Below are 19,145 nucleotides of genomic sequence, written 5' to 3'. Positions count from 1 at the left end.
CGGAGTATTGCATCTTGTCTTTCGAGGACGTCGTCATGAGCGTGCCTGTAACACTATCCCTACGTGACGTGTAGTGTACCCAAGATCCCTCACGCGTCGATGTCCCTCAGATTGTTTTTTTCCACCCAGATAACTGGTCGCCATTATGCGGAGTTCGTAAAAATCATTGCTATTGTCCAACGACCTTTGGTCGAATTATTCTATAGAAATATTCAATTTCACCCCTTCCGTCCCTTGTCTCGACGGCTGTTCGAGTTTCCGCTGAAGACCAGCGAGATTCGATGTAATGTGATCCTGTCGGCGCTGCCAACCACGTGGCCTACGCCGGCATATACAGTAGGGAGAGTGGGGTCGGGGTGGACATTTCTTTTTAAAACTGAAAATGCCTTTCCCTTTTTTTCCCCCCCTCTTTCCCAGTTGGTCTTAGTCGCTCTGTGTTATCTCAGCTATGGAGACGACTCCATTTAGATTTTGCCCTATTTGTAAGGGCAAATTCCTGTGGCAGGACAAGCACAGATGGTGTAACCGGTGCCTGTCGCTCGATCATAAAGAGGAAGGGTGCGGCCTGTAAGCTCCTCCGACCCAAGACTTTGAAGGAGCATAGAGTAAAACGGAGGGCAGCCTACGGTATGTCCAATGCCGGGACTTCTCCCACTGCCGCTACCACCGAATGTGACGACGCGAGAGTGACTATCAGGCATCCGAATCGGAGGTTGTTGACCTTTCGTCAACACCTCTGATATAGTCTGTCCCCGGCCCGATAAGCACGGAGAAAGTCCTACTATGGGGAAGTTGCACCCCGACGACAGACAGACACGTGCATGACACTAAGCAAACAACCCCTAGCCTTATTTTGACTACTTCGAAAAAGACTTGGCGCCAACTGGTGCCCCGGTCCTTCCGGTGATACCCGCCGATCGACTAGTTCAGCAGCCCTCCCCACAGTCGCATACGCGCCTACTGACTGGGCAATCCAAGACAAAGGGCGCTACCCCCAAAATATACAGTTCCGCCGACACGCATCATGGGAAAGCGTACCGAAAGTTACGGCAGTGCCAGAAAAGGCAACCGATAAAGGCAAGGCCTCGATTCCGCTAGAACAGACTCCCTTACAACCGTCGGATGTACCAACGCGTCTCCTGACAGGTGAGGACGTAGAGGTCAGTCTGGCAAGGATTGTGGCCGCCGATTCCCATAAACGGCAGGCTAGGGACTCTCAGTCTCAAAGATCCGCCGAGATCTAAGGATAGTGTTCAGAAGTTGAGGGAAGGGCACAGGGATACCCCACCTTGGTTAGTCCCGCCAGAAGATTTCTCTGAGTAGAGGAAGGACTTTCTTCGATGCTAAGGGACAGAGCTCTACGTTTTTCGACGGAGGGTGCTGGGGACACTTTTTCGATGGAAGACTGAGAGACGCTCCTTTCCACCCCTAGACCATTCTAGATCTCGGTCTGGACTAGGGAAAAGTTTGAGGACTGCATGGAGAGGTTGGATAAGTTTGTTCCAATTGCAAAACAACCTACACCACTAAGGCTAAGGGATGCAAGCCCTGCCAACCCTAGATCTAAATTTCCAAGGCTTTTGACCCCTCATTAGAAGGACATATATAATTATGACCTTACTGAAGAAAACATTCTACCTGCTAAGGTATAGGATAATCCTTTTTATAATGAGGAAGAACATGAGCCCATTGAGGATGATCCTATTGAAGGTTGGGGGGAGGAGCCATATGTGGTTGTCCCTCAACCATGGCAATCCCCCGAGCCACAAGAACCAGACCCAGATATTCTGACCTTGGACTCTCCTCAGAATACCCCTACGAGAATCCTCCTATTGATGATCAACTAACATTTAATGTAATGCTACGTAAAGCTGCTCATCACTTGTGCCACTGAAGAGGCAGCACCTGAAGCAGACTTCTTTGAGGGTATACTCCGAGAAGCCGCCAACCAGCCAGGCCATCCCTCTCCTCAATTAGATTAAAGAACTCCTTGCTCCATCTTTGTCTACACCGGCTCTTACGAGGGGTGTAAACCTAAGAATTGAAAAACTCTTCCGCCCCTCTCCATCAGACCCTCTATATATTAGAGGTCATTCCACTCCAGATTCTTTGGTAGTCACTACCACAAGGAAAAGAGCAGGGTTCCCTTTATCAACAGATGAGGCTCCCCCTGACAAAGAAGGTAAAAGACTTTATGCCCTGGCTAAGAGGGTTACCACAGCGGCAGCGTACTCCACGCGCATCGCCAATAACACTACTCTATTGGCTAGTTACGCAGATGCTCAATGGGCTTTAATACAAGAAGGCCTACAGGAGGCTCCAGAACCTCTACGGACCTGCCTACTTTCAGAGTCTCTGAAGGTAGGCAGGTTAACCAAAGTATTTTGAAGAGCACTTTGGATTCTGCCGAGACAGCCAGACAAGCCCTCGCTCAAGGCATTCTCCTCAAGACACGCATTGCTTCGTAATTCAGGGTTTAAACCTGAAACACAAGTGTCTCTTATAAACAAACCAGTGGAGGAATCCAACTTGTTTGGGAAGGCGGTCGATGAGGCCTTAGAGACCTTGAAAAAAGAAAATGAAACACTAAAGAGCTTGGACCAAATTACTCGGAGACCTGCCACAAGGCGAGGATTTGGAAACGGAAGGTTTTTTTCGTGCCCACCACGCCACTCACCAACAATAGCCAATACTTCAGGGAACAACTGGAACTCTCCACAGGGAGCCAATACTTACAATAACCCGTACCCCCAAAGGGGACAACGGTGTGGTAAGTGAAGAGGCAGGAACCCGACCCCCAGAGGTTCTGCCTTAGGCTCTAAATGACTCGAAGATTCGGGTCCCGTCCCATGCCTCCGGTCGGGGTCCGGTTGACATCATTCCTGAAAGCATGGGAGGGAATAACCACAGACCAGTCGGTGCTAAAGACCATAGTCCACGGCTACTGTATAGAGTTCAACCAATCCCCAAAATACAGACCTCCACGTCAACGAAGGCTAACACCAGACCATCATTGCATACTTCTTCAAGAAGTCGAGATCCTGGAACAAAAAAGAGCGATAGAGATCGTACCCAAAAAGGATCTAACCAGGTTTCCTGTTCTAGATCTGCGCCAGCGAACAAGTTTGTAAAACCACAGAAATTTCACATGGTCACCCTGCTGGAAGTCATTCCTCTGCTCACACAGGGGGATTACATGGCAACTCTGGATAGGAAAGATGCATACTTTCATATTTCAAAGTTGCCAGCGCACAAAGTACCTCAGGTTTATGATGGAGAACAAACTTTACCAGTTCAAGGTACTATCCTTCAGCATAGCATCTGCGCCAAAGGGATTTACAAAGGTACTAGCAGCAGCACACCTGCGCAGGCAATCCATTTCAGCATATCCTTACCTCGACGACTGGCTCATAACAGGGGACTTCTACAAAACATGCCTGTCAAATACCCAAAAGACAATAGATATTTTATTCAGACTGGGCTTCTCCATCAATGAGAAGAAATCCAGCTTAGTCCCCAGTCAAGTCAAACAATTCCTAGGGGCTCTAATTCGAACAAAGGACGGCCTCGTCTTCCCCTCCGAGAGGGTTCAAAGCATTCTGTTTCAAATCCCTCACTATGTAGCCAGTCGAGAGGTAACAGTACGCAAGGCTATGCGTCTACTGGGAATGATGGCGTTGTGTATCTACTTAGTGCCTCACGCGCGCCTGCGCCCAATGCAAAAGTGGCTAGGCAACCAGTGGTGTCAGGCCAGCGGACAGTGGGACGATTTAGTAGTGGCCTCGCCGGCCCTAGTTCTCTCGCTGTGGTGGTGGTCGAGGGGAAAACCTCTTGAAAGGGAAATCCTTCACCACCCCCGCAGTGGGAGCCACTCGAACTACGGATGCCTCCCTTACAGGGTGGGGAGCCCACCTGCTCCAACAGTCAGCGGAGTGTGGTCCCCAGACATAGCGTCCACCCACATAAACCTGCTGGCAGTGTTCAAAACACTGAAGGTGTTCGAAACACAACTACAAGGAAAGACTATATTAATCCTTACAGACAGCACCACGGCCATGTACTATCTGAACAAACGGGGAGGCGCTCATTCTCCAGGGCTGTCCAAACTGTCCCAGAACATTTGGAAGTGGGCTCTCAAACGCAACATTTTCCTGTTATCACATGTTCCAGGGGAACTCAATCTTCTGGCAGACGTACTCCGCAGAGATTTTCCATAGCCCATGGAGTAAGAATAGTGATTACACAGACATCGTCGCCAATGTTTTTGCACAATGGGGTTTTCCAGAGATCAATCTGTTTGCGACCCTGGAAAATGCCCATTTCCAAGATTACACCTCCAGGTACCCCCAGAACCGATCCAAGGGGATTGGACTCTGGATAACATGGTCAGGGAAATTGGTCTACGCTTCGCCCCCCCCTCCAGCCCCCCAACTCTCCTTCTCAACAAGATCTTGCACAAGATGCACCAGGAACCAGTCACGATGATATTGGTGGCCCCCATGTGGGCCCGCCAAGCCTGATTCGCTCATCTGATGGAGATGTCCCTATCTCCTCCAATCAAACTGCCTTGCCCATATAACATGTTGCAAGACGAGGGGGAAACGCTTCACCCATGCCTGCAGACATTGAACTTAGCGGCCTGGCTCCTGAGGTCATAGAATTCGGACACCTGCAGCTCCCTCAAAGATGTATGGACATCCTCAGAGAGGCAAGTGTTAGACAGAAACCTGTGCAGTTCCCTTAGGGACCACTGCAAAAGGCTTAGGACTACAGGTGTTAGCAGTACACCCAATTGGTAGCAGTCTGTACCACCCAGATTTACCTGGTAGCTGTGGCTGAGCAGCCATACTTCTCTCAAGAAGAGTTAGACAGTATATAGAGTATACAATATAGGTACAGAGATACAGTAGCACAAGCAAACACTGACCAGAACTTTGGTATAAAAGTATATAATTATTTATTTAAAAACAAACTTGTAAAATACACTAACACGGCAAGCAAGTTCAAACAGTCACTATCAATATATATACATCCCTGATTACTTATTGAACCAGTCTTAGTTAAAACACCACTTATTTGCAGACAGAGGTGAGCGCTTAACCTAAGATGGTACTCCAATAAGTTAATTAAAAAGGGAGGGAAAAGGTAGAATTAGGACAGCACAATACCAACACTTTTAATAGAACCACAGCAAGTCAGAAAAAGGCAGAGTCTACTGTTAGAGCAAGAAAGTTCATAGGCCAGGCCCACTCTTGGAGAGAGCAAGGCGGAATGTGTCCAAGATCACACAGTTGAATAATACTTTAAAAAAGCTTTGCAGATAGTTCAAAAAGGGTTGGATCAGTTCAGAAAAAGTTAGCAGGTCCCAAGTCACCCCAGGATAGAGAGTCAAGGATTTACGGGACACCTTGAACAGTCTGTTGCAAGGGAGACCAGGCGGGACACAGTACCTGAAATGGTGAGAAAGCTCCAGCGGGGGCAGTTGTTCCTGGCAGCGGGTGCAAGTCGGTGCTTCGTCCAGGGGAAGAGAAGATCTCGACGTGGAGGAAAGCTGGAGGTCGTTGCACTGCCAGGGAAGAAACCAGCCGCAGAGTTTCCCAGTTAAAAGGTACAACCCTTTTATTCGCGGTAGTAGTGAAGTGTGGCTATCCGGCCGCCGGGGTGCTTGGCACGGGCGATTCGACCATGAGACGATCCAGGAAGGCGAAAAGAGGGCAAACTGGTTATCCCCACCAGTTCAGGGGAAGAAGACTCTCCGGGATGAAGATCTTCTCTGTCGTCGGGAAGTGGTGAGGCGGTTCAGCAGGGCTCCACCGGTGGTGTCGTCGTTGCAGGTCAGCTCAGCTTCTCACTCTTCGGATTCTTTGGTCCTGTGGCGACTTCTGAAGTTCCAGTCCCCAAAGCCCTGCTTTTATGCAGAAAACCCCCATTCATCAGTCCTAGCTGTCACTCAAACATGCTAAGTGGTGAGCCGGGCGGCTCACCACTGGGCCAAACACACAAGAGTGCGACTTGAGTTGCCGAGGCAACTCAGTCTAGGGTGCCTAAACCCCTCCTCCCACACATCCTGTAGACCCAGACAGAGTGGCACCTCTTTTGGAGGCTTCTGTGCAGAAGCCGCCAAAAAGTAAACAAAGTGCTCGACTTGGGTTGGAGTTACAGAGGCGAACACAAACGCCATTTTAAAACGGAGTCCTGGCAAAAAGACCCAACCGGGGAATAAATATTAAATAAATAACCCAGCGGTATCTTTAACATAGCACCAAAAAAGTGGTGCGTTTAAAATGAATGGGAAAATCCCATAGGAAATATTCCGGTGGAATATTTTGCGTGGTAACCACTGCCACCAGCCAGAAACTCGACGAGGGGGGAATGCACAGTGCCCCCTCGAAAAACAGAACCAGGGGCAATCTAATTACCCCTACCAGTACTTCCACAATATGATGGTTTGTACTGGTTCTGTTCACAATTTAAGACTAGTAAAGTCAATGGTGACTTTACATGTCCTGGGAGACAGTAGTCAGTCCCAGGGTATGGAGTCTGTTTGGGGGTCACTATGACACCCCTGTGTTACTGCACTGAGGGTGCTGTGTAACACACTTAACAAAAATATATGAAACCCTATGGAGTAAATGACCCCATAGCCCATAAAACACATTACAAGGTCAAAGGATATCTCAAATCATGTCTAAGAGTGGGAGAAAGAGTCTCACTCTTGGCAGGAAAAAAAAATAAACCCCAAAAATCCAGCAAAGCTGCTGGGGGACTCACTAGGTTTGGGAAATTAGCCTTAACAGAGAATTCTCCCTAATAGCAAGGAAACCTAACACCGGGGCGTCTAGTAAATGGAAACGGTTTTTCTTCTGGTGTAACTCAGAGAATCAACCCAATCGCATTGTCCTATACCTAACTCAATCACTTGATTCAGGCCTAGTCTTCAACTCAATAAAGGTGCACCAAGCGGCACTTTCAGCACATACAACATCACAACAGAAGGTGTCGTGGTGGAAGATACCAGTGATTAAGGCTTTCATGGAAGGGGTGTAAAAAATTTCACCCTGCCGTTTGTAACCCGGCTCCCGGGTGGGACCTAAATGTGGCATTAACTAGGCTTATGGGAGATCCTTTCGAGCCCATGCACAAAGCAAGTCTTAAGAACCCAACCCTCGAGTGCTTTTTTAATAGCAATCACCTCCATTAGGAGGGGTAAGTGAACTGCAGGCACTCTCTATTCTAGATCCCTTTGTAACAGTCCACAAAGACAAGGTGGTTTTGCGTACTCGCCCTAGATTTGCGCCTAAATTCATTTCCAAGTTTCATGTGAACCAGTCAATAGAGCTACCAACGTTCTTTCAAAATCCCTCAAGCTTGGGGAAAGAACCCTTCCAGAGCTGTCATGTTCTATAAGCAAAGAACTCGTCCACTAAGGAAGACTAATCAGTTTATCGTGTCTGTGGCCACAGGAAAAATGTAGTCTCCAAATCCACTATTTCTAGATGGATTGTCAATTGTACTACTCTGCTACTACCTTGCTAAGAGAGAACTGCCCTTCATGCCTACAGCACATTCCACTCGAGACACCGGGGCGTCCATAACATTCATTGCAAATGTTGCCCTTGAGTCCATTTGCAAAGCAGCAACCTGGAGTTCTGTACACACCTTTACAAAACACTATTGTCTAGACACTCATTCTAGGTCTGATTCTCACGTGGGACAGGCAGTACTAAGACATCGTTTCACTACTGTTCCTTCTCACAACCCAACTCCGGGTACTGCTCGCTAGTCTATGCACAGCATGTGATCCTAAGCAGATTGACAAACATCAGAAGACATGCATTACTAACCGTAAAAGCATTTCTGATGGCTATCTGCTTAGATTCACATGCGCCCACCCTTCCTCCCCGCTCGGATGGAAGAAACATAGATGTCTTACTACTTTCTCTCTCTTCTGTAATCACTCGCGATAATCGTAAGGCTCCCTCTTGGCAGAAAAAATACAATCGGAGGGACCTCGACGCGTGAGGGATCTTGGATACACTACACGTCACGTAGGGATAGTGTAACAGGCCCCATGTCGATGTCCCCTTTTGATTCTCAAAAGACAAGATGCAATACTCTGCGGTTACCACTGGATGTCTGACTATGCACAGCATGTGAATCTAAGCAGATACAACCATCAGAAATGCTTTTACGGTAAGTAATGCATGTCATATAACAATCAAATATACTTTGAAATACTTTATTTTTTTATTTTATTGAATTAGCTGAAATAATCAACTTCATTTAAATGTCATCAAAATTAAACAAAGGAGTATGAGCATACACATTAAAAAAACAACAAAAACACCCTAGCATAAAATATGAAAATTACACCAATTAAACTATATAACACAAACATAAAAAAATCTCTATATACAATCAATGTCACATAATGGCATGACTTCCATTAGTCATAAAACCCAGACTTCATTCAGCCCAATTTGGGTATGTTAGATTCTCATGTGGCTGAAAGGGGCCAAGACATAAAATAGTTTGTGTAATCTGTCTGTATTACATTGTGATTACTGTTGCACAGTAAATTGATTACTCTTGACTGAGTAGCATTGCTAGTTTCCATCATTGTACATAGCTGTGCGCACATCTCAACAATATTTCCAGTCAACATCATTGTATTGTTTCTTGTAAAACTGTTCCACTAAGGGATCAAGTTATGCTTACCTGTAACCACCTTCTTGTAACTACGCGCCCATATGCCTCAGGGCAAGGTGGCGCGCTACAAATAAACACTAATTGTTGTCGTAAAGATTGTTTCCCCCCATGTATTTTGATAACAATATTCGCAATTAGTCAAGCAATTCCAAGATGATAAAGACTTATTAGTCGTTCAGTGATAAGGCTGTTAGATAATTTATCGTTGCAATTCTGATGCTAATAGAGGGGGTGGATAGGAGTAATTGCCATGTTTTATCAGAATTCAGAGATCCTAGATACTCGTAATGTTTGCCAAATAATTTTCTTTGTTACCAAGGCGATGCAGTTAATTACAAGATGTTCTAATGTTCACTTGCATTCTGGTTCTCTACAGAAGTGACAGATGTTTTTGCTGGTTTGTAGTAATTTTCGATCGGCTAAGAGATCACAAGTAGGCCAGAGATTCAATCTGAATCGGATGATGGAGGATCTAATAGTAGGAGATGGAGGTTTGCAAAAATATGATTCCATAACTCAGAATTATTCCCCCAAAGGGATTTTTTACAAAATGTTTGTAAGTTAAACACAGTCTCCTCGCCTCTAGCCAGTCTGCCTGATATTTTCAACTAGGCACGATCTGGATTAGAGACAAGGACATCCAAGGTGACCTCAGCATTAGCCAAGATTTGATAGATACTTGTAATCCAAACTTTGGTGAATTTATGATTGGAAGAAAAAACATAATCAGATGGCGTTCTAAGCAATGTGCCTGAGTTTGAGTATGAGGCCTTTCTTGCCCATAGCACAAAACGCCAGTGATACAATGTATTCAATGATACAAGACCTAATTCGTTGCGCAACCATGCTACCATAATACACCGTGGGAGAGACATGATCTGCCTCCAAAATATACCCTCAAGTTTGTCAAAGAAGGCATTTGGTAATATGCTGCTTGCATCCATGCTGTATAAGAGGACTGGCGTAACTTTCTGTGTATATAATACGTCATGGCTGGGTTTAAGGAGAACTTGCCAGGTTTATTTTGCATTTGTTGGTCTATAATCCTCCCCAGATATGTATAGTGGGAGGCTTTGTCGAGATGCATGTTAATCGTACATGAAATCTTACTTAGTGGTTTTCTTCGGGATACATGCCAATACCTGTCTTATGGAGATTAATAACCAATTTATTTTCCACCAAGTAGTGTGCCAGGGCGTTCATTAGTCTCCGCAGGCCTATTGCCGTTTTTGATATGAGAACTAAATCAGCATAAAACAATGCTTTGATAGATACTCCCTTTAGTTTAGGGGAGTCTGAGATGATTTTTTCAAATACTTCTCTGACCTCATGTATGAAGAAATGAAATGGGGCTGAAGCAAGGATACATGCCTGCTTCAGCCCTCTCGATGTATGAATTGATGAGGAAACCCTCCGTGGTCATTCTTATTTGCACTGAGTTATTAGAATGAAAAGCATAGCGCTTATCATACAATGTTGGCGGACAGCTTGCTTTCTTAAGTTTTGACATAAGGACTTGTGAAACGGAATCCGATGCCGAATGGCGATCCACAAATGTGAGGTACAATGGTTGTTTCGTCAGTTGGGCTTGCACCTTGATCGCATTGAGACATAAGAGATTGAGTCCGGTCCCCATACAAGCTACAAAGCCGGTCTGATTTGGATCACGATGGTGATGCGCCTCGGTCCAGGCATTAAAGTCGCAGAGTACTAAGCGAGCAAAGACTTTACCGGGGGCATCTAATAAGGCTATTAGCCTGTAGTTGGTGGGGGATGAGCTGATTTGCACCACTAAGTTGGAATTGTGCGTTTCCTGACTGTCCCGAAAGATGTTATGCAAGATGATCGCCCAAGTGCCAGGGTCTGCTTTAAAAATGGCATTGCTTAGCCGGTCAGGGCCCATTGCCCTTGAGCCACTTGATTTTTTTTTATTAGATCTTCTATAATTTCAACAGTGATTTAGTTTCCATGCTTCCGCCAGCAACTGAGAATGTTACATATAATGAAATTCTGCAGCAGCATACAGTGTGGTATAATGTTGCAACCACTGATGTTCCATAACACCATTCAATTGGCTACAAATTTGCATGGTGATGGTGTTCAATAAATGCCGGATTTGTGCTGAGTTCTTGTTATGAAAAGATGCGAGCATGGCTTCACTATCGCAATGGAACAACCAGGCTCTTCAATTAACTGACTTAAGAGCTATACATCTCTCCACTATCGGCAATTTGTTGATGGCTTTCTTTTCTTTCTGCCATTTTGCTCTTCTAGTCCTTATCTCAGGATCAAAGCGATGTTAGTGTTGAAGTGCTTTTGATTCGGCTGACATCAACAACCACTTAGTCATACTTTTCTACAATCAACACAGAGCTAGTAGATGCTCTTTGGGGATGCTTCTTACACGCTTCCTGCACCGTGAGGTGACTTCACTAACCTGGACAGTAATGGCATTTATGAATCACTAGTACACTTTGTAGATTCTGAGGTTTGTAGAAAGGAAAGGTTAAGGGGGTTGGGGGGGGGGGGGGGGGTTAAACGGATTCTCGGAGCATGTGAGCACTTAAAATCTTCCAATGAAGTCTCGATAAAAACTTTTCCTGCAATAATAGTTAAAAACCAAGTCACCACCTATGAGGAACAGTAAGTATCAAAGTTAAATGGACTAGAAGAGTCTGCAGGGAGCCAGGACAGCCCAAGTCAATTGGCGCACAGATTATGGATCTGAGGCACTTCTTAGATAAGTCTTGCACAAAGTTAGAGGGTTTGTGAAGAAATATCACTGTAGGGTCACATGCTGTTAAACCCATGAAGGGTAGAGCTGGGATCAACTCTAGCCAAGTAGCTACTGCAAGTCTCTACTGAAAAGAGCAAAGCTAAATAAGGTAAGTACCTCAAGTCGGAACAGTACCTTTTGGTTAGAGCTTCTGTATGGTTGCAGGATGCAGATCCTGGGTTCCTGGACCTCAGTCGTAGGGACAAGAGGGTGGACGTCTGGGCTCCTGCTGCAGCAATTTGGAGGTCGGCGGCAGATACCGCTCTTTTCCGCTCAGCAGCGGTTTGAGCGCTCGGTAAACCGCACCACCGTGGATCTTGATACCGGTTGGGCTTACTTCACTCCTCGAGTCCTGCACTCTGGTGAGGGGACTTGAGCTCTGGTCGTCTTGCTTCATGAGGGTCCTGGGAATACTCCTGGAAGCTTCTGTCCGGATCAGCGGTTGCACTCTACTACGGTTTTCTCGACCCCTGGCATTCGGTTCCAGCAGCTGCAAGTACAGCGAGTCTGGGAAGATGGTCCAGTCTAGTTCTTCTCTTGGTTAGTTGGTACCACTAACCCAAGGGAAGAAGTAGTCCCTTCCGAGCTTCTCTTGTCGATCAGAAAAAGGAGTTGCAGCACAGCAGCAGGGCTTCACCAGGCAATTCAAAGGTCCCTGAGGTTGCAGCAAGCTTCGTTCACGGTTTCTTCGTCTGGTTGTATTTCCCCACTGGTCGACTCTCTCCAGTCCCAAAACCCTCGCCTTTTTAAGCAGGTTTCTCCCATTCGTGCACAGCCCAGCTGTCACTCAAACAGCAGGGAGGCTGTCCTGCAAGAACAGCCAGACAATCGGGACTGGGTGCATTCAGGCATTCCTAAAGACAAAGGACAGGAGAGTTTTGGGCACCTCCCTCACTTCTTGCCCTTCCAGACACACTGGAGCCAGAGGCGTGGTTCAGTACTGAAGCCTGCCAAAGGCAAAATTAACAAAGGGGTCAAACCTGGTTTGGCGCCCAGAGTAACACTCAAAGACCTCATAAACAGAAAATGGCAAAACAAGACGACCGAGGCTGTTTTGACAAAATGGTCACCCATGGTTGCTATACTGCAGCTGAGAATTCAGCCTGTGGTAGAAAAGCACAATGGTAGGAAAATTAAACCACTACAACCAGCCATTTAAAGAAGTGAGAGTAACATAAATAAATGTTACATGAAAATGTAGGATAAGGGTCTACTAGGTAACCCCCCCCAGCACTCAACATAAAATGGGTGTGCTGGACCTGCAAAGAGAAAAGGTAAGTAAAGTCCATTACTTTACTATTCTTGGGAACAGTAGTTCATCCAAGAAAAGGTATTTAAACCTTATGAGAAATCTAAAGGATTCCTGACACTGCACTGAAGGTGCTGTCATCATACAAAAAGTAGATGCCTATGGAGTTTTTCAGCCTCCAAAAACATAGGAAACACTGTCATGACCACTGTGAGGGGGCACAAGTTGTGCCACAAGTAGGCTCCCACCAGAACCCTGAGGGCCTTAAAACCACTGCAAAAGGGCTCCTGGAGCCAGTCCTGCCTTTGGCACCAGGCTCATATGTAGGAAGGAAGGGCTGTTCAAACTAGGTCCCATTTTATGTACATGGGCCTTTAAATCCAACATGGAAGCACCCACACAGTCTAGTTCTAAGAACCAAGCCATGCAGTCTAGTGTTTTGGGTGTGGCAGGCCTGGAACTACTTTCCCTGGGCTATATAAACCACACCCTGACTGCAGAACACGCTTCGCGTTATTCTGCAACCAGCAGCATGACGCTCACCGTGTCCAGCTCCTGGTCTTCAGCATCTTCCTGTAATCCTGCAAGAACAAGATTATTCTGTTTTTACCTGAGAAAACACCATCCAGCACTCTGCATCTCAACTGGGCTGCAATCTGTGGAAACCGAGAGAAGAAACAACATCACTCACCTGTGAGTACTAGCTTAAGGACTACCGGCTAACTGCTACCACTGCTGCTGTTCTAACATTGCGACCTGCAATAACGAGAAAGGGAAAAACAATATTAGAATGCGCGCTTCCAAAACATCGAATTCCATCAGTCTTACCTGAATTCCATCGTGCTACGCCACGCTTCCATCTGGAGCACCACAGCAACATCTGCAAAGGAAAAGAGACATATTCAGGTTCATTTTCAATATTAAACAACCGCACAGCGCTGTACTTACCTTAACAGATTCCAGGGGCCTGTTTTTCATCGTGCTCTCATCCACTCGCAGCACCACAGCGGCCTGTGAGGAGAAGAAGAAAACACAGGTTAGCTTTAAAAGCCAATAAAGGCGCTGCGCTTCGCACTTTCTCTTCCCTAGAAAACGTGCCTCTCCATCCGGAACGCCAGCATCAAGACCTTCACACCTGAAAAGGAGGAGATAAAGACATTAACGAATTCCCACCATAAACAGAACAAAGACTTAACAAACCTACCTGCCTACCAGCAGATTTGGATCACAGCAGGCCTGGGCCCATGGAAGGCGTACTACACCAGTGAAGCAACTCGGGCAGCTCGCCAACAAACGTCAAGCGCCCCTGCACAAGAAACGCAGGACGGATAGCTCACCCTGCAAATAACTAAGATTCATTATTCAGCACTGGGCAACTACGCATCCAGGGTTCCAGATCTCAGAGCCTTCCAGACGCCCCCGGGGATATCAGGTGAGCATAACAAACACATGATCCAAATTGGGTCAAAACACATGAGTGAGAAAAAGGGCCCACTCACTCCAGGGTTAAAATTTAAAAAACCCAGCAAAAGAGCTGGGGGTCTCTAAGGTTGAAGGGAAGTGGCACAGAAATTGGATTTCTCCCAGACAATCACTGAATACTGTTCCAAGTTTGTGCCAGGCTGAGGGAGTAAATCCATTCACATAAGGATTCTAGTTAAAAGAAGAGTGGGATTGCATTGGAGTGAACAGTGAGAGGCAGAATTCCAAGAGATTAAATCGGTTTTGACAAAAGCCCCTGCTTGAAGTCATTTTGATCCCAGGAGGAACAGTGTGGTAACCACTGATGCTAGCAACCACGGTTTGGGTGCTGTTCTTTCACAAAAAGGTAAGTGGAGAGTTTACAGTTGCATTTGCCTCGAGTCTTAAGGGCTGCAGAGAACTATTCCACGATAGTTATTGGCAATCAAATGGGCAATAGAAAAGATTTGCCCTTTCCCTTGGGGCGTGAGGTTTACGATAAGGTCGGACCATATTCTTACCACAAAGGGTTGGATAAGGTGTCGTCTAGGATCCCAAAGTGGGTAGTGAGCTTACAAGATTTCAATTGGGAAATAAGAGTGTCTGCCAGGCATTAAGAATAAAGCAGCAGATTGTCTTTCCAGATTGACAAATGTAGTAGAGGATGATGGAAATGAGGAAGATAGAGGATTTAGTGCTTAATGTCAGCCAAGAAGTGGTGACTGGGCATGAATGGCGTGAAGCTATGTTAGTGGATCCAATACTAGTCTGTCAAGGAAAGGTTGGAATGTGAAGTGAAGCGTACCGGGATTAGGAGAAGGACAATTCCTGATGCCATCAAGCATGTTTTTGATGAGACAGGGACAATTCCTGATGTCATTGTTTTTGAAGAATTTCTTGTAAGAGGTGGTATGAGTTTGAGGGGGGGGACAAGGATTTTTTCTCCCACTCGAGTGGCGTTGTCATGGATACAGAATGTGTGGGCCAACAATATAATTGTTTCTAGACAGTCTTTAGGAGTAAAGGTTATCCCACTATCATAACCGATAATGGTATACATACAATTGGTTGCTGATGAAATGGAAGAAGTTTTGAGAATGAATGGTATAGAACATAAGACTTGTTTGATATATCATCCAGAAGCAAATGGGATGGTTGAAAGATGTAATAGTGATCAAAGACAGTATAAGGCTTGCCGCTTCAGAAGGAGGTGATTGGAAGAAAGCTGCGGAAGACACTGTGGTGGCCTACAGATTCACCACGCATATGACCACTGGAATTTCTCGGTTTGAAATGTTAAGGGGGAGAAATCCCGACACCAGGATTTGCCCAGGATGGTTGGGTAGGCCACGTCAGAAAAAACATTGACATGAATGTTGTCAAGGAGAGAATTGGCAATAAGCAGATGTAGAACAAAGTCAATTTTGACATTAGGAAAGCCACAAAGCACTGCATGGTCAAGGAAGGAGATTGGGTACACATAGTTTCCTAACCAGTTGGTAGGAAGCTTAAAGTGGTCAAAACCAATGAGGGTTATTAAAATGTTGCATAGCGCTGTGAAAGTGACAGATGGACGAGTATGGAATGTACATAGTTTGTAGGTATATGAGAGGATCTGAGGGATTGCTGGTGAGAAGGGAAGAGAATGATCAGAATTCTTGCAAGAAGACATGTAGTATTTGTTAGGCAAATTTTGTATCCAGTACCCTCTGGGACCACTACACACAACTCTGACTACAGGTATAGGAAACACAACCTTTGGTATAAGCTTGTAATACACAGTTTTTGTAGCATGTTGAGCAGCCAGGCTCATCTCAAGAGGGGTCAATGTGAGCTGTAGTGGTAGAGATTTGCAGTTACAGGTATTCAGAAAAACTTACACTCAAGGTTTCTTGCATAAACAGTTAATAATTTATCAGTCAGTTAGAATAAGCCTTCTTCAGAAGGGAGCAATTTAATAGTAACACACAAATACACTTCAATACTGTACACTCTTAGTTTCTAAATCAGTAAAGACCCTTTGGGATGGCCCACAGACGCAACCTACACCCACAGGTGACTTCAATAACTAGGGTGCTGGGGACATTAATATCTTAATGTTGACATTTAGAATAGTCTTAGAAGTTGGTAAAAGGAAAAGGTTATTAGAACAAGAGACCACAAATATTCTTAAGCAGGCAAATACTTTTGGATCCTCCAAGAAGAGTCATACAATTGAATAGGCTAAGCAAAAGTCAATGGGCAAAAGTCTTGTATAGGACGAAGCACTTCTTGTAAGTAAATGGAAAAGTCTTTGCCCAAGTTCTTAGGAGTTTTTGATGGAGAATCAAATGTAGGGCCACAAGCTGATTAGACTTGTGAGTTGTAGAAGTTGCAAGCACTCTACCGTAAGAGGCAAGTTCTCTGACTTTTTACAGTATCTTAGAAATGAAGAAAAGGATCAGCTGAAGACTTGTGTTCCTGTGCAGCTCTCACTGTTCCTGAGCCTCAGTCGTGGGGACAAGAGGGAGGACGTCGGGGGACTCCATCTTGTCGCGGGACTCCGGCAATGCACTGGGACGGTCAAAACTCTCAACCGGCAAACTTCACTTTCAGTGGCTGTTCAGTGTTTCAGCTCCTTGGGTCTACCGCAAATAGCAACACCATGGTTCCTTGCTGTCGAGATGGACTTTCCTTGCTTCTGGGGTCCCGCACTCTGTTGGGGCTCAGGCTTGGTCAGTCCTGCTCCTTGGGAGTCTGGAGGATCTGAGCTCTAGGCCAGCTTAAAAGCAATGCACACAATCTGGTGTTGCTCTCCCTGGCTATACGGTTTCCAGCAGCAACTCTGTGGAAATTCAACCAGCTCTGAGATGGATGTCCGGTGGCTTACTCTGGAGTTTATTGGTCCCACCAACTCAAGGGGAGAAGTCGTCGGTGCAGGGCCTTCTCCGTCGATGCTAACTTGGCGTTTCGGCACTTCAGCAGGGCTTCACCAGGCAAACCAACCGTCCAGGAGTTGCAGCAGGCATCCTCTTCCAGTTATTCTTTGGTTCCTTCGTTGAATGGTTAACTCTGCCTTGCACGCCAAAACACTTGCCTTTTATTTAGTTCTCTTCCATTCATTCCAGTTTAGCTGTCGGTCACCCAGCAGGGTCGCTGTCCTTGCCGAACAGTCAGCCGGCCAATCACCACAGAGTGCATTTGGGTCTCCTAGGAGACTAAGCACAGGGAGTTTTGGGCACCTCCCTCCCTTCCTGCCTACCCCAGACACTCTGGAGCCAGAGGCGGGCTTCGCTCGTGAATCCTGCCAAAGGCAAAATAAACAAAGAGAACAAACATGGTTTGGCGCACAGAGTAAATCTCAAGAAGGACCTTTCCACAAAGAAATGGGGGGAAAAAGACGTCCGGGGGCCATTTTGACAAAGATGTCTCACGTGGGTGCTTTACTGTAGTTGCGAACCCAGCCTGTAGTAAATACACACCATGGTAGTTCAAACGAAACCACTGCAACCGGTCATTCAGTGAGAAAAGGGTAACACAATAAATGTTACATGAGAAGCTAGACAAAGGGGATACTAGGTAACCCCTCCAGCACTCCATTGTAAGATGGTGTGCTGGGACTAGCAAGTTATAATGGTAAGTAAAGTCAATTTCATTTTACTGCTCTGGGAAACAGTAGTTCATCCCAGTGAAGGTATTTAAACCTTGGGAAATCTGAAAGATTTCCCTGTCACTGCACTGAAGGTGCTGTGTGACACAATGTAAAATATGATGCCCACGGAGTTGGTTAGACTCCACAACCAAAAGAAACAGTGTACAAAATCACATTAAACTACATGAGCGAGTGGGGAAAAAGGGTCTCACTCTCCAGGTAAAAATAAATGAAAGTCCTCAAAATCCAGCAAAGTTGCTGGGGGTCTCTAAGGTGGAGGGAATTAGCACATTTCTTCGAACGCTCCCTAACAGCACTTCCCACTATGAGCTGTGGGAAACCATTGTGTCTGAAACATTGTTAAATATCTTACACAGATTATATTGAACAGTTTACGCAGAATTGGAATTTATAAGTTATCTCACCTACAGGTCCATCTAAATGTTACTGTGTTGGATTTCTTACCTAATCGCTCAGATCTCTAATCGCTCAGATTTATTGTTCCTCAGAATGTTTCCACATAGATGTATTACATTTTAGTCCTTTCAGTTTCATATTAATCTTTGTAGTGTTTTATTACACAAACTTAGTGACTCCATTTAAGAGTGTTGTGTTGAATTCTTCGTTTCCTTTTGTAGTACTTTTTGTCTCATGTGGGAAAACGCGAGATGTGTAGCATTCTTCATGTGTGGAATGCTACGCATGGAATTTAGAATGAGAATGCAGGGAAAGGATGCGAAGCTCTGTCAGAAGGAGCTTGCAGAGAGACCGGTGGGGAGTTGCGTATGGTCCACATTATTTGAATAAAGAAGGTGTCTATACCTTACTGTTTGGAAGATCATTTTTGTCCAAGGGGGAGTTTTTTCATAAAATGTATTGCAAATTGTGCATTTTAAATAATTGTTTAGTAACACTTAATCAAAACTACCAGCTGCACAGTAAAGTAACTAATCTTGGCCAAAAAACAGACCCGTCCCCCAAAAAGAAACCTGGCCTCACCAACATGTTGGGTCTCCTACAGGCCAGTCTGGATATGGTCAGGTACTATCATTCTGGAAATCCCTGGCAAACCCATCCCTAAACCCAAACTGTTGGCTTTTCTCTGTACATTTGCAGTGCTTTTTGGGGCTAAGTGAGGACTGTTATGTGCAGCACCTCCTAGTTTGAGTACAAAGTTGGTACAGCAGGGTAAGTGCTTGCCTTCAATATGGGTCTGGCCGGCACATCCCAAGTTTGAACACCAGTGCAAGGCCGACTCGGCCTTTAATACATCTGTGGTTGATGCATTCAGTACTAGCACATGGGGAAATACCACATGT

At 45.6% G+C, this 19,145-nt stretch overlaps 1 protein-coding gene across 5 annotated transcripts in view; it reads left to right on the top strand.

Moving 5' to 3' along the window:
• Positions 1-19,145, top strand: part of CAD (carbamoyl-phosphate synthetase 2, aspartate transcarbamylase, and dihydroorotase) — a 425,465-nt gene that overhangs the window by 76,082 nt on the left and 330,238 nt on the right. The gene's annotated exons all lie outside the window — the stretch shown is intronic.

Source organism: Ambystoma mexicanum, chromosome 4p (assembly GCF_040938575.1).
Source record: "Ambystoma mexicanum isolate Mex_15411 chromosome 4p, UKY_AmexF1_1, whole genome shotgun sequence".
Lineage (NCBI taxonomy): Eukaryota > Metazoa > Chordata > Amphibia > Caudata > Ambystomatidae > Ambystoma > Ambystoma mexicanum.
This window is presented reverse-complemented; position numbering and strand designations above follow the sequence as displayed.